Source organism: Bactrocera dorsalis, chromosome 5, assembly GCF_023373825.1.
Source record: "Bactrocera dorsalis isolate Fly_Bdor chromosome 5, ASM2337382v1, whole genome shotgun sequence".
Taxonomy (NCBI): Eukaryota; Metazoa; Arthropoda; class Insecta; order Diptera; family Tephritidae; genus Bactrocera; species Bactrocera dorsalis.
The window spans coordinates 64,373,166-64,388,528 of NC_064307.1; the positions used below are offsets into that span (position 1 = coordinate 64,373,166).

The 15,363-nt window shown below is 34.4% G+C and overlaps 2 protein-coding genes across 4 annotated transcripts in view; one reads left to right on the forward strand and one right to left on the reverse strand.

Annotated features, from left to right (window-relative positions):
- Positions 1–15,363, forward strand: part of LOC105227891 (hydroxyacylglutathione hydrolase-like protein) — a 96,237-nt gene that overhangs the window by 24,036 nt on the left and 56,838 nt on the right. For both annotated transcript variants that reach the window (XM_049457827.1, XM_049457828.1), the window contains one exon: positions 11,206–11,330. The gene's annotated coding sequence lies outside the window, so the exon portion shown is untranslated. The remainder of the gene's footprint in view (positions 1–11,205; positions 11,331–15,363) is intronic.
- Positions 1–15,363, reverse strand: part of LOC105227889 (serine-rich adhesin for platelets) — a 289,634-nt gene that overhangs the window by 5,945 nt on the left and 268,326 nt on the right. The window lies entirely within an intron of this gene.

Below are 15,363 nucleotides of genomic sequence, written 5' to 3' on the forward strand. Positions count from 1 at the left end.
TGCGCTGGCTTTGCTGTTGTTCTCTTGACAGCAAATTGACATTTCAGATTTGTTGCATGCTGCGGTTGCAAGCGTAAATGTAAACAAACGTGAGAGAGAGAGACCTGTATTTACGCAACTTCTTTGATTTTCGCATTTGTTTAGCCACATTATGGATATGTATGTGTGCGTAGGCGTGTGTGTGTGTTTCTGTTTGTGACCCGACTGCATGCAGCTGATATGCAGATTTGGCTTTGTATGTGTTTACACTGTTATATGTACATATTTGCAACTCGGCTCGCATACAATTTCCGTGCTGTAGCATTGATTAAAGCGCCACAATGCTTTCAAGTACGTTTTGTGGCAAACTAAAAATACATGCAAACGCAACTTAATCATTGCGTTGCATACCTTGTATCTACTTTTACCCTCTCTTGTATTTTTCCGCTTTCAATGCTTACATATTTCCCTCGGTTATTTGCTGCTTTAAAGCCTTCATTCTCGCTTGTTGCAATGTGGGTGGTTTTAAAGTTGCATAACTTGCACTTAGGCATACTTGCTTCCTGCTTGCTTTTTACCCTTACTCACCCTGTGCCTTCGCCACCCTGTGCCCTCATTTGCAATAGTAAATTTTTCATTGTGTCTCAATGCGTTCAACTCAAGTGCGTAGTATTGATTTTCCTTATCACGAGCTACACGTTAACCCCCCTTCATAGTCGTATGCAGCCTTAAAATGTTAGGCAAACAAAGTAAATTTGTTTTTCATTACTGCCTCACATAGTATCTTGCAACAACTATTCGGTTTATTTCAAATCTAATTACAGTTGCAGCTTCTCTATTTTCTTTGCTCTTTTGGAAATTTGTGCAAATTTACAGTTAACAATTGCTTTGATTAATTATAGACAGAGTGATATTGTATTTGTGCTTGGTTTGTTTATTCTGAGATTGAGGTTAGGTTGAATTAGGATAGATGTTATTTAAGCTTATACTATTACTTGCAGTATATTGGCGATACAATGAGAGCGTGTTAATTGGTTGACTTTTTGAATTTCTTGTGTCCATTAGTAATTTATAGGGCACATAAAAATAAGCTGAAGAAAACACATTGAGAGTAGGGCTTCCAAAACCCCTCGAATATAGAACTCCTGCAGAAAAGCTATTGCTCCAAAAGTGAGGATTACGATCCCAAATGGTCTTCTGCTTCTACACAAGAGTTATTCGTCCCATACTTACATATGGTGTCATTATCGAAAAGGTTCGTATTACGCACACAATGAAAATTACGTCAACTAAGGCTCTGGAGATATCCTCGACAACCGGCCAGTCAGCTCAAGATTTTAGGCTATTGGAGTCAAATTTGGCGTCACTACGGGCATGGTATTAAACTGGACCTTATTAGTGGACTCAGACAGAGCAGGCAATGTGACAGAGGAAGGCTCATGAGGTGGTGGATACAACGTTTTCATTCCTCAACAGTGGATAATGGACCAATGCTTCTGTGATCGGCAGATCCAACGGATTCACCGACGGATCAGAAGGTGAAATAGAAATAAGAGCGGGTATCTTCTATAGTAATGCGTACACAGAAGCTAGCCTCAAACTAAATGACTACAATTCAGTCTATTTTGTGGGGTTAACAGAAAGTTTCAGGCGATATTGTGGGTTTAACAGAAAGTGAAGGTGCCCCTTTTCTCAAAGTCAATATAACGATCTCGTTAAGAAGTTTTTATTCCACTGAAAGCACTCAGTTTTTGGAAAACTGATAAATTATGAGCTTTCGTGCAACCACTTAAAATTTTGAAGGAATTTTTGATACTTTTATTTTGTAGAAATGATTTAGTTCTGCTTAAAGTACTGCTCTTTAACCGTTTGAAAGGCTTGTGTGGCTCTGAAAGCTTTTAACTTGACTTTTAGTTCCATTTCGAAATTGTGGATTAAAGTTGCTGTCATAAAAGGGCAACAGATACTAAAAAACTACCAAAGTTCTGTATGTAATGCGGTTAACATGCACCAAAGATGCGTCTTATTGCCAGTTTGTGAAAAGTCAAGACACAAATTATTAATTTGGTTCTATTTTTTTGAAAGGTGGCACCGCTATTTCAAAATATGTCGAAATCGCAGCATGCTTAAATAATTATTAAAATTTTCGGATTGGCACTGTAAAAAAAATTCAGTTTTACACTTGTTAACAGGTGGCAACTCTCAATTAGTTTCCTGTTTTGTGTATTTAATGAATTGGTGATTGTTTTCTTAATTTCTGCAAGTAGTAAACGCATTTTATATATTTTTTGGTTTTATAACAGGTGGCAACTCTAATTTAATTTTTGATTTTACATATGTATGTAATTCATTGTTGACTTTTTGACTCATTTTTGAAAAAATCGTGTAAAATATTATATTTTTTCGATTTTATATATTTTTTAGGTTTCATTATAGGTGGCAACTCTGATTTAATATTTGGTTCTACTTATTTAATTAATTGTTGACTTTTTGGCATATTTTTGAAAATTTGATTGTGTAAAATATTATATTTTTTCGGTTTCATTATAGGTGGCAACTCTAATTTAATTTTTGGTTCTACTTATTTAATTAATTGTTGACTTTTTGGCGTATTTTGAAAATATAGTCGTGTAAAATATCACATTTCATTACAGGTGGCAACTCAAATTTAATTTTTGCTTATTTTACTTATTTAATTAATTGTTGAATACTTTCCGTGTTCTTGGGAACTTCACGATATAAAATATTATATATATTATTTTTTGGTTCTTGTAACAGGTGGCAACTCTAATTTAATTTTTTGTTTTACTTATTTAATTAATTGTTGAATATATTCCGTGTTCTTGAGAATTTCAATACATAAAATATTATATTTGCATAGTTATATTTTTTTTGTTGTGTGGCAACCCTGTTTCAAATTTGAGTACGTATTTTCAAAGTTTACCCAAATTATTAGAGTAATACTCTCTCAAGTGCCGTTTATGTTTCAAATATTTCATTTTAGATTTTTTCTTAATTTTTTTATTTTGGTGGCAACTCTATATCATAAGAGTTTTGGTGACACTTACATATATTTGCAATTCGACATAATAAAATTCTTAACTCGATATCAAATCTTTATTCAACTTTTGCCAACCCAAATTTCACCTACAACAACAAGCACATAACTGTCTATTCATTATCCCGATTTGTTTTGCCTACTCCATGCCATTATCCAAATGCAAATTTCGCGTAGACTTCGAGTTGACCAATGACAACAACACAACAATGACATACCAAGTAATTGGAACAAAAGACATAGACGCTGGCAGTGACGTCCCAAAAGTGGGGTAAAGCGCTGGTTGGAAAGACATTCAGACAGCAACGCATATATTTACACAAACAAGGGTATACTGTGGCATATGCATATGGGTAGGAATGTACCACACATGCAAGCGCGCATTTATGCCCACCGCTGAGTTTGGCGGCGTGGAACAAAAAGCCGCCGACAGATCACAGTGAGTGATGTGACCAGCAAATTGAGGTCAAGCGGCTGAATTATGATGATGTCACATTGAGACAAGTTGCCGCATATACCACTCAGTCTCTGTACAATGCGCGGCCATAGCAGATAGGGGGATGATTGTGATTGCGCGAAGGAAAATGTATTTATGTGTATGTATGTATGTGCAGCAAGGAGCAAAGTGTATGAACATACAAAAGTCATTATGGTGGATTTTATTCATGTAAGAAAATACGAGTGTTGACGTGGATATAGGTTAATAAGTATGCACAGTCTAAAGAGGGGAGGCGCATATATGAATAACTATAATGACAAATGCTGGTACTTGTATTTCTGTTTTTAGATAGTGTGATCGGGGAAATGATATTTTGCTTTACATTTTCTGAGTTTTTCCTTAGCAGTTGTTTGCCTCTTCTTGTTAAGCATGAATGCTATAGGAATAAACTAATATTCGTTATCATATAAATATGAACTAGTTTTAGACTTGACGTGGTTCTTCTGGAGAATCTATAGTTATATCTCGTAATAATCTATGGTGTATATATTCGATATAAGCTCGATTCCTCTTACAAAGTAAGAGTTAAATCATATTTGATACAATATAGGGATGGCTGAATCAATTCTTGGTTTTACGCCTATCTCCGTTTTGTGGTAAGTGTGAGGATATCTGAACCAACATCACACCAGGCCAAGATGTCGTGCTGATGACTGAATGACCAGCGGTCGGTAATTGAGTAGCTGATCGCTAATGGTACGATCCGATGCCCGGCCAAGGTCGGAGCTAACAATAGCCTTCTTTACGCATACCGGCGCTGCGGACGAGTGATTAATCCTCTGCGGATGACTCGGGGACCAAATATAAATGCAAACATGAACTACAAATCAGATGACGACTGTTAACCTACGTCTACAGGAACAAGGGCAAACATTAATACTCAACGGAATTCGTATGAAGACTACCTCGTCACCTCTAGTCAGGAGACGATAAAGAGCTCTACAGAGTAGTAGTGAAGGCAGCAAAACACAGGGTACCAACCCAAGTACTCTAGACTCAGCTATAGAACCGTCTATCTCCAAAGCAGCCAAGAGTGCCAACCAAAGTACACTGGCAGCCATAGGAAAGGTACAGCGCAAAACAGAGAAAAAATCTTAAAATCAACAAAGGAAAAGCTTGTAACAGAGGGCAGTCTTTGTACTCGGAATGGCAGCCAAGAAACTGGCTGCTGGCACCACTGTTGACGAAAAGCAGATAAAGCGATAAACACAGATTCTGGAGGAGTACGAGTTTACTGAAAAAAAGAAGAAAACTAGTCCTCACCTAGCACCATTCAGCAGAGATGATGGGTAAAAATTGACTACAGCTTATCGAGTCTAGTGTTAAACTATGTTCTCGACTCTGAGTTTGACTCTTGTGAAACCCTTAGGCGGCACAGGGTAGCACGCGTACCAGACCTCTTTGGATTTCATCGCGGATAACATTGCTAAATGAGCTACGCTTAAACCGAGGCTCATACCTGCCACGTATAACTCAAAGCAACCTCCTGGTTGTATTTGATTATCCCCTCTATAGGATCAGGTCCTGGATTATCGCGGATCAACATGGCTTCTGAATTAGTTACGCCTTATAATCAGGTATACGAGGCTCTCACAATAAAGATATATACAACTTTTCGTAACAAAAAGGTGATTGCGCTCGCATTTAAATATCCCCTCTATAAAATCCACGCGAAAAACTCCTGAGGTCTATTAAGCGATTAGGCCGGTTTATACTTTTCTTTTGCTTTCATATTTCCAATACATTGGTTTTTATATCTCAATACTCATTATTTTCAGTTAGTATTTGAGATATCTCCATAAAATGAAGATATATACAACTTTTCGTGCTAAAAAAGGTGATATCGGTCCAAATTTTCAACTTCTCTCAAAATAAGTTTTTCCAAATAAGGCTTCTCCATAGGTGGGTAATGGTATACATCGCATTTCTTGCAATAAAAGGTTACCATTAAATCCATTAGTCCTTAAAAGTCGTCTTAAAGGTTGGTTTTTCCAATGTATGTAGATTAAGACCGGTTCAGACTTTTCTCGAACTCTCATATTTCCAATATAATGATTTCTATATCTCTGGATGAGTTTATAACGCATTTATTGATCAGTATGAGATAAATTTCAATAAAGTGAGATTAAAGATGTTTTGATACAAAAAATAGACGATCCACCTAGAGAAATATATAGTCAAGCTGTCCACAATGTTCCTTTAGAAGAGACCTAGGTGGCGGTAGCAGGCAAAGACGTATTTCCACGAAAAAAAAAATTGTCATAAAATTAATAAGTCGTTCAGAGTTGGCGTAAAACTTATAGGTCCCACTATTTGTCGGTATATTTCAAGGTGTTTGCTGCTAATGAAAAAAAACGCTCGACCCAACATACTATACTTATATATACTATATATCTACATACTATCCAAATGTTTCAATTTCACATTTTTTTTCCAAATTGCAATCCAGTTTGAACTTAGAGTTAAAGCGCAATAAAACTCAGCAGGTGATGGGCGCGTAAGCTCCTTTCTCTACATAAACGCATATACAAATAATGCCAGATCCTTAACGTTTATGAGTTTGCGTGTCATTTGTGGCAGCGACCTGTGACGTTACACTGCATATTTTCACCGTGCTAAGACAAAGTTAGCGCGTTATTATACAGTTTCAGTTAGTCGTATAAGGTCACATACCTAAAAATATATGCAAGTGTGGGCATATGCACTGCTAATGTCAGATTTTATGCACCTTTCATTTTACAGTTCGTCGCCTTTATGCATTTTGCCGCTTCGTTAAGGGGTTTTCCAAACTTTTGTGTTAAGTTTTTGTTATTGCTTTGGTACTTATTTAATGCGTTTTGATGTTTCTAAGCGACTTTAGCGTTTGTTTCAACTTCTACGCTTTAAAATTAGTAATATTTTTGTTTTAATTATCATTTCTTATATGGTACCACTACTTTTAAAGACCAATGTCACCGCTGTTACTTATTTTCATATCATTTTTACTCTTACTTAATAGCAGTATTACTAGTAAATTTACGCTCACTAACACTACCTACTCCCCCACACCATTTGCTTACCCATTTGTTACCAACTTCCTTAGCTTATTTGACCTGCTCGTCTGGACCTAGTTGCTCGAAAGCGACTTGCCTGCGTAAGCAAAAACGAAAAGCAAAACAAAAAAAAAAACAACACAACAGCAGAACAAAAGCAGAGTAATTTTTCCTAGTAATAAATACACCTGTCAGTTCGGAGTCTAGAGCTGAGTTGTTCATTCAAACTGACTGTGGTCGGAAACCAACAAATACAAATTTACCAAACAACAACGCAAAGGGAAAGCATAATGGCATACAAATTTTGTATATACCTGCTAATACATAAAGCTGTGTACATTATATATACATATAAATCAAGACGTGGCTGCCTGCTTTGCAAACAATGGCGCATGTGTGAAAAGCAGAAACAGCTTAGCCAGGCAGGTGACAGTGGCTAAGGAAGTCTCATCGGATATCGCAGCGGAAACGGATGGATTTTGATGAATGTGTATGCGGATGCCAAGCGATTTGGAATTGTTAAAGCACACGAGCTTTGTGGTAGCAAATGATTGCACAAAAGAATGTGAATAATGATTGTTAGAAAGGAAGTGTGGTAATATGAAATTCTAATGCTAAGTTACACGCATTTTTTGGCAAATTTTGTACCGAAGTTGCAATAGTGTGCGCTACTGCTTGTGGCTTGAATATGTTAATATAAAATATTTATTTGTTAGTTAACACTTATTGTGTTATATAAGCAGATTTATTATGAAGCTTTGCATAAATAGGTAATTCATCAAGGAAGTATCTGAAAAACAAGTACAGAGAAATGGAAGAGTTGATTGCATTAATTTTTGACATTGCTTAGATATATTTGAAAACTTATTTTCAAGCAATTCTATAAGCATATACATATTTAGAATAAAGTCAGCCGAACGTTTCAAAATCTTGGATATCAGTGTTATATGGGAAGTGGCGGGGTTAAATTATAGCTTAATGGTCTTTTTCGGGCGTGGCAGTGGTCCATCTACGAACTCTTTCACCAGCAAATCATTTGGCATAGACAGAAATTGGTATCAATCCCATGGTACCAGGTCCGAACTATAAGGTGTGGGCATAAAGACATCCCAGCCTGGTTCCCGGCGCTTCTGCCGAGTCATAATCGTTGTGTGTGGCTTGGCGTTTTCCTGATGAAACACAGTTTTTCTTCTACTGGCCAAATCTAATCACTTTTGAGCGATTGCTTCTTCTAAATGGTACAACTGTTTGTCAGTAGAGATTTGAATTAAGATATTGGTTCTATGGGAAGATGATTTCTTGTCAATTCCAGAAAAACAATCCTGAACACCAATACTAGCTTGATTCCGTTTAGGCTGGCTTAGCATAATTCAATCCCGTCCATCTTCGCTTGGCATTGTCGCTGACTTAACGTCACCCACTTTTAATCAACAGTATTCATTCACTTCAGAAAGAGACCGACTTCGTTGCGATTTAGTTGCGAGTCGCGGAAGGAAATGGCGTTTTCTGCGTTAACTCATCTGACACCTATACATCAAGCTCCTTTTTGTGTCCTTTATTGAAATACTGTTACATGACTATCCGACTTGACGATTTACATTATTTTATCGATGGATTTTTTTAAAATAATTTTTTGAAATTTTTTTTTTGTGTTTACATACCAGAAAGCTTTTAAGTATCAAAAAATTGTAGATTTTTTGATTTATTTTGGTTTTGTATTTTTTCGAATTGTTGAATATATTTTTCAATATATTAATTAAATAAGTTTTTGTCTTGTTTTTGTTATTTTCATATATGAAAATTTTTAAATATTAAAAAAAAATTAAAAGTATTTTGTATTCACTTATCTGTATTATAATTATTTTTTGGAATCATTTGAATATTTTTTATAAATATATTTGAATTTTTTGTTCAATTTTTTTTTGTATTTTTTTATTTTTTCTGTGTTTTTTTACATACTATACATTTATCTTAAACTTAAAAAATTGCTGCCTTTCTGCCAAAAATAACTGTAAATTTGCGTATGTAATTCATCTGCAACAAACACGAAGATTCTTCTACATCAATTGCTTGGTTTGGGCTGACTACTCGAGCAATTAAAAGCGCATGAAGTGGCATGGAAAAGAGCAATTACACGTACATATTTTCTTTCATAAAAAACAAAGCCATTTTTATTACATATTCGCTTTCGGCTGGCACTTGAGTGAGCATGAAGCTTAAGTTAATAAAAGGGGTGCACTGTAATAGTACAAAAAATGCAGTAAAAATATAAAATAAAAATAAAATATATGATACTCGTAAATATGCAACAAAATATATATTTTAATTGCTTACCAGCGTAATATGGCAACCATAAACGAAAATAAATACCGCACTTTCTTTGTAATGGCGGAAGCAAAATTTTTTATTTAATAACATATATGGTGGAAGAGGAAATGTGAGTATTTAGTGGCTATGCAATAGAGAAGCAGAAGGCTTGATACAAGTTTACATGCATGTAATTGTACAGATATTTACATGTATATAAACATATTTACATGCATATATACATTTTAACATGCATATATACATTTTAACATGCACATATACATATTTACATACATTATGCAACGCTTTGCTTTGGTCTGATCACTTTGACACAAGAATTACGCTTGAACGCCATGCACACATATACACATATAACCCTATCTGCATGCAAATATGGCAATTATAAATTGTAACTGCATATAAAATAAACATTTGAGTGCTTCCACAACATTTCATTTAATTGCTTTCGTTTATAATAAATATAAATATATAAATTTGCCTGCAACAAAGCAGACAATTGTAAGGCACGAAATTGTGTTAGTTATGTGCATTTGCTTCTATTTGAATGATTTCATTTGTAAAATGGCGGCTATTATTATAATATATATTTTTATAAATTTCCTGCAAGCTTTATTAAGCAGAAAAGCGCTTGCAACATGTAGTTAGCAATTCATAGCTAGCAGAGATATCCACACACACTCAACTACATTACATTATAACAACTATTTATACCGCATATAACGGTAAAAACGGCGTGCCAACTCATTTGCAGCACATTTGTCTGTGTTTGCACGCCAATACGTTTTATTTAATGATTTAATAATAAATTAATTAATTGGTCAACGTGACGTATACGCAACATGCTCATTACTGCACTGGCATACATACAACTATATTTATATCTGCTTCATATAGTTGTAATAAGCAGACTGCTGAGTGTTGGTGTATAAATATTTATATAGAGTTGTACATTTTTGTTGTATTTGCAAACGGAAATTCGTATTTATACACGCACGTGCTGATAAAATGGCGCTGATGCGCAATGCATAAACTCGGACTGCGTAAACTTACATATGTATATGTACATATACTTACATACAGACATGTCAATACATATGTTTGTGTATTTATGCGTGTGTGCGTCTGCATATTTCACTGTTGTTGATTTAATGAATGAATAAGCGAGTCAATAATGCAGCTCATCCTTATTAGTTGGAGCAATGCATGACTCTCACTTGTGTTTGCAGTTGCTGGCGTTATGATTGCTAAGTGCGCTTGTATATACATATTAACTTTATGTATATATTATTTTATAGATGTTGAAGTGTGCGTTTACTTTGTACTTAATGTATTTCGAATATGTTTGTAAGCACTTGATACAGTGTTATAAATAAAAGTGGCAAGAACGCTGTTAAACAAGAGAAACATTAATTTCTGCTGAGCTGCAGCTATAATTCACTTAACGGGTGCGTTACTTATAACAACTTATAAATCGATAAATCTGAAAATTATTGCATTCAACGGAACACGTTTTGTTTGTCATTTCTAGCCGTTGTTTCATATAAACAACCGTCAAGTTCAAGGCGACTTATGTATGTTTACATTGTAAGGCAAAGGTTAGTATGACAGCTATATGCTATAGTGGTCCGATCTCATTGATATGTTCAGATATTGTAGTGGTGCCTTGAAACGTTATCTGTGTTGAATTTCATGCAGATATCATGTAAAATAAAAAAGTTGTCTATACAAGCACTTGATTTTGATCGTTCAGTTTGTATGGCTGCTATATGCTATAGTGATCTGAACTGCATAATTTCTTTGAAGATTATAGTGTTGCCGTAAAGCATAATCTATGCAAAATTTCATGAAGATTGCTTGTCAAATAAAAAAATTTTCCATACAAGAATTTCATTTTGATCGTTCAGTTTGTATGGCAGCTATATGCTATAGTGGTCCCATCGAAATAATTTTTTCACGGATTGTAGTGTTGCCTTTATTAATTATCTGTGCCAAATTTTGAGTACATATCTTGTAAAATAAATAAGTTTTCCATACAAGAATATAATTTTAAACGCTTAGTTTGTAGTGATCCGTTATCGGTTGTTCAGACAAATAAGCAGCTTCTTGGATTTTATAGTAAACATATTTTAATTTTTTTATGAAATATAATAATATTATTTTTATATTATATATATTATACATTTTTTTATTATATATATTAGGTATATATTTTTCTTATTAAATATTAATTTTAATTAAAAAAAATATTTTTTTTGGTTTTCGTATTAAAATTTCTACTAATATAGAAAAATATCTTATTATATTTGCAGCATACCTAGTTTTGCCAAGATACCATATTGAAGCATAATTGGTATTAGGCAACTTAGTAATAATAACGTTATACATGGTGTTTGGGTATCACATATGCCCCAATATTTGGCCATTTTTCGCGAAGGTGAGTTTTTACCTGAAAAAAAAAGCAAAAAAACATATTAAATTTTAAATATTATTATAAATAAATCAGATATAAAAAACTTTATATTATATAAACAAAATTTTTTTATTTAAATATTTATATCATATGCATATACACCAAAGCCAGTAGAATGAAAACCTTCAGAATACTTAATATCAACTTTTTCAGAATTTATTTCTTTATTATTGTTATTATTATTATTATTATAATTTTCGTATCCTTTTAATTTTTTTCTCTTTCGAATATTATATTGTCAGCCCTTTCATTAAATCCTTAAAATTTTTGTACATTTTGAAGCGAAAAATATAATTTTAACGCACTCTGCTTGACACTGCAGGGCACTTTTATAATCCAAAACTTTTTAAAAATTTAGTGCCCAAAAATGTTTGGCAAAATGCACAAAATGCCAAGTGGTGAAAACGCCAAAAATGAAAACTGCAAAAAATTATGAGAATGACACTACCAACACCTTGCGGTTTGGCAAACTGTGTCAAATTTTGCAGCCGCTTTTGGTTGAGTTAGAAGTGGCAAAAAACCGCAAAGCAGAAGTTATGCATGAAAAAAATTTAAAAAAAATAATAAAAGATTCATTTTCGCATATTTACGCGCAAGGCACCATTAGGGTAGGGTATTATGAATTTTTGACGAGCAAGAACTGCGGTGGAAAAGCAAAGGATTCAGTTTATAAAGTATGTGTTATTATATACTAAAGGCACTGGAAGAGACCTGACCACTTTCTAGATCAATTACTCATAGAAGATAATCGACCTAAGAATCGTAGTAGGTTAGGTTTAGTGGACCAAAGTTTCGCACTTGAGCTTTCGATGCTTCCTTCTACTATAAAACAAAACCACAGGAACGACTTTTCTAAAATCTTGAACAACATAATTATGGAAAGCTGTATTTTTTTTCTTAGTGAGTCTAATTAAGGAGCATGACTTAATGACTTAGCGAAGTTAGACACACGCTGACTATCATCATTGAACTATCAAACCATTTTCCTTGGTTCTCGATTAATCGTAGTAGTCCGTAAATTACTATAGAGTAAGAGCGACCTCTTGCGGGAAAGATATTGTTTATGATTTTGACAAATCTCACAGTAGCGAACAAGTATTGATGGGTTTACTTCAGCGAGCATAACTGGTACTTTAACTTTTCTTTCATAAAAATTATATCGGAGCTTTTAAGTTCTTTGTGCAGCTTTTTAAAGCTTTTCCGTTAGTTAAACAGATTAGTTCGTTGAAATTAAATAATAAGCGAAGACAGTCACCCGCTGAAGATCATCAGGGAATTAATAAACATTTCCTTCGTGTCCTGACCAATCGCAGAACACTGGAACTCACTTTAGTATAACAGCGCCCTCTAGTGCGAAATATATTTTCTATTAACTGGACTAATCACTCAATAGAAATCAATTGCTGATGGATCATATGTCTGTTTCGGATAGTATAACTGGTACTTTTACACTTCTTTTAGAGCGCCCTCTATCGGAAAACCTATTTTCTATTAATTCGATTAATCTCTCAGTAGAAATCAATGTTCCATGGGTCATGTGTCTGCCACTGATAGTATAATTGGTACTTTAACAGTTCTTTTATATAAAACTGATTAGGAATGGAGCTCAATGCATATCTTATACAGTATAACCCGTTCTTTCAGGCCTCTATAGACACACTTTACACTTGCAAGATTCCTTCACTTGTCGTGCAGTTTCAATATAGCGTAAACAGCGCTCTACTGCCACATTACCAATCCTAAAAAACATGCGTTGGGTAAATAAACTTGACTTCCACACCAGAGTAGACACCCCTCACACACATGTTTTGTTTTATTGCTACTTTTAGTTAGCAGTTCCACTTTTTGAATATTTTCAACACCACCATTTTGCGGCACATGTGTTGCATGCCACAGCTGGTGCACAGCATGCGCCACTAAAAAACTTAGTAGTGCATAAAACTGAAGCGCATCCAATGTATGAATAGAGAAGGGTGTGCAGAGCCCAAACAAAGAAGCTGGAAAAAAATCATGCCAGCTTTAAAGTAGAAGATAAAGTGGTGCGGGATGAGTTAGTTATGGTGAGTGAAGTGCGCATACACTCAACAAAACCAAAAAGTAGCAAATTAAATGTAGAAGGTCGCGCAACACCGCGCGCCTCACACAACGCGCCGCAAAGACAGCGTGAATTGCAATGAGTGAAGTAACGGTGTAACAAATATGCTGCCATACTAAGACGACCAACGACAATATTTCGCTGGCAACATGTTGCACAAAAGTTGTTGCTTTTATTTGCGTTACGCCATGCAGGCACTCAAAGTTGGGTGTGGCGAAAAATATAAAGAAAAAAACAAAAAATAAAATAAAATAAGAAAATAACGACAAAATTAGAAAAATAAATAAATTTGTGTTTGTGTGTGTCTGCGCAGCAAAGCACGCAAGTTTTTTGCTCGCCCTGCCATTGTTATTGTATTTTTATAAGCGCTTTTAGAGCATTTTTCACTATTGTTGCCCCGTACCTTTTCATTGCAAACATTGCTCATGCACTTTAGCCATTGTTTGTTATCGTTTTATTGCCTGACACACCAGCGCGCCGCCCCAACATTTATGCAGCACGTGCTGCTCGAGCCCGTTGGCTGTGTCTGTGTGTGTTTATGTGTGGGGCCTGTGCAGTCGTGCGTGTCAGCCAACATTTTTTCACTGCCACAAATGCAAAAGTTCAAACTACTTCACACACATTTATGGCAGCTTGCATGCCGATACTATATACATACATATGTATGCATATATACCATATATGTATGTATGTATCAAACATGCATTTGTGTGCTTGCAGCGTTGCATTAGCAGCATTTATTGCCACGCGTTTGGCAAGCTGAAAAGCAGTCAGCCAATATATGTAGTAGCGTTGTTGTTGTTGCATCTGCTGTTGCGTTTTTTTGTTGTTCTAGTAGCACTAGCAGTAGTTCATGCTGCCACTTCATATAAGTGAGTGCATAAATTTCTTTTGTTTTCGTGCTTGTTTTTGTTCGGCAAGTAAAAAATGGAAAAAAACAAAAATTCTGAGGATTGCTTAGTTTTGTTGTTTTTGTCACGTTCACTATGTGCCTTTTTTTGAATTGCTTGCATTTATTTATATAAGTCTATGTTTGCATGTTATTTTCGGCGTGTCATGCTTCAACCGCCATGCATGGGTAATAAAAAGTTGCTCATACGCAGTGGTTTCCGAGAGGTTGTTGCACTGTTATAGCAATATTAAGCGTGTATGTATTGAGTTTTCATTATTTTTTTTAATTCATAAATTAGTTAATGCCTCTAGACTTGTATTTTCAATAGAAAATTATGTGGTCACAGGGGGTATTTGAAGGTTTTGTCATAATTACTTTAATAAATGAGAGCTGATTGCGAGAAAAAATTATAAAAATATTAATTAAAAAAAATATATATAAAAAAATAAAAATAAATATTTCTGTGTTAAAATAATTCGTTTAATCGACTATATATTTTAATGCTTGGCTAAATTTAGCTTGAGTGTAAGAAATTACGAAACATTTCTTAGAGCAAAGTAATAACTTAATTTGTATTTTCGAAAATAAGAATATAAGAAAACAAGAAAAACGTTAAATTCGATTGCACCGGACCTATAATACCCTGCACAGGTACTTTTCTTGCAATATAAGTATATAAAAACAACTTTATCTTGATTTTTATTCTTTACTTTGTATGGCTGCTATATGCTAAAGTGAACCGATCTTGATAATATCTTCGTAAAATGTAGCACTGTCTTTCAAAATAGACCACACCTAATTTCATGAAGAAATCCTGTAAATTAAAAAAGTTTTCCGTACAAGGAGTCGATTTTGATCAACCAGTTTGTATGGCAGCTATATGCTATAGTTGTCCGATCTGAACAATTTCTTTGGAGATTGAAGAGCTATTTTGTATAAAAATCTGTGCTAAATTTCGTAAAGATATCTTGTCAAATAATAAATTTTTTCATATAAGGAAAAACCGAGTC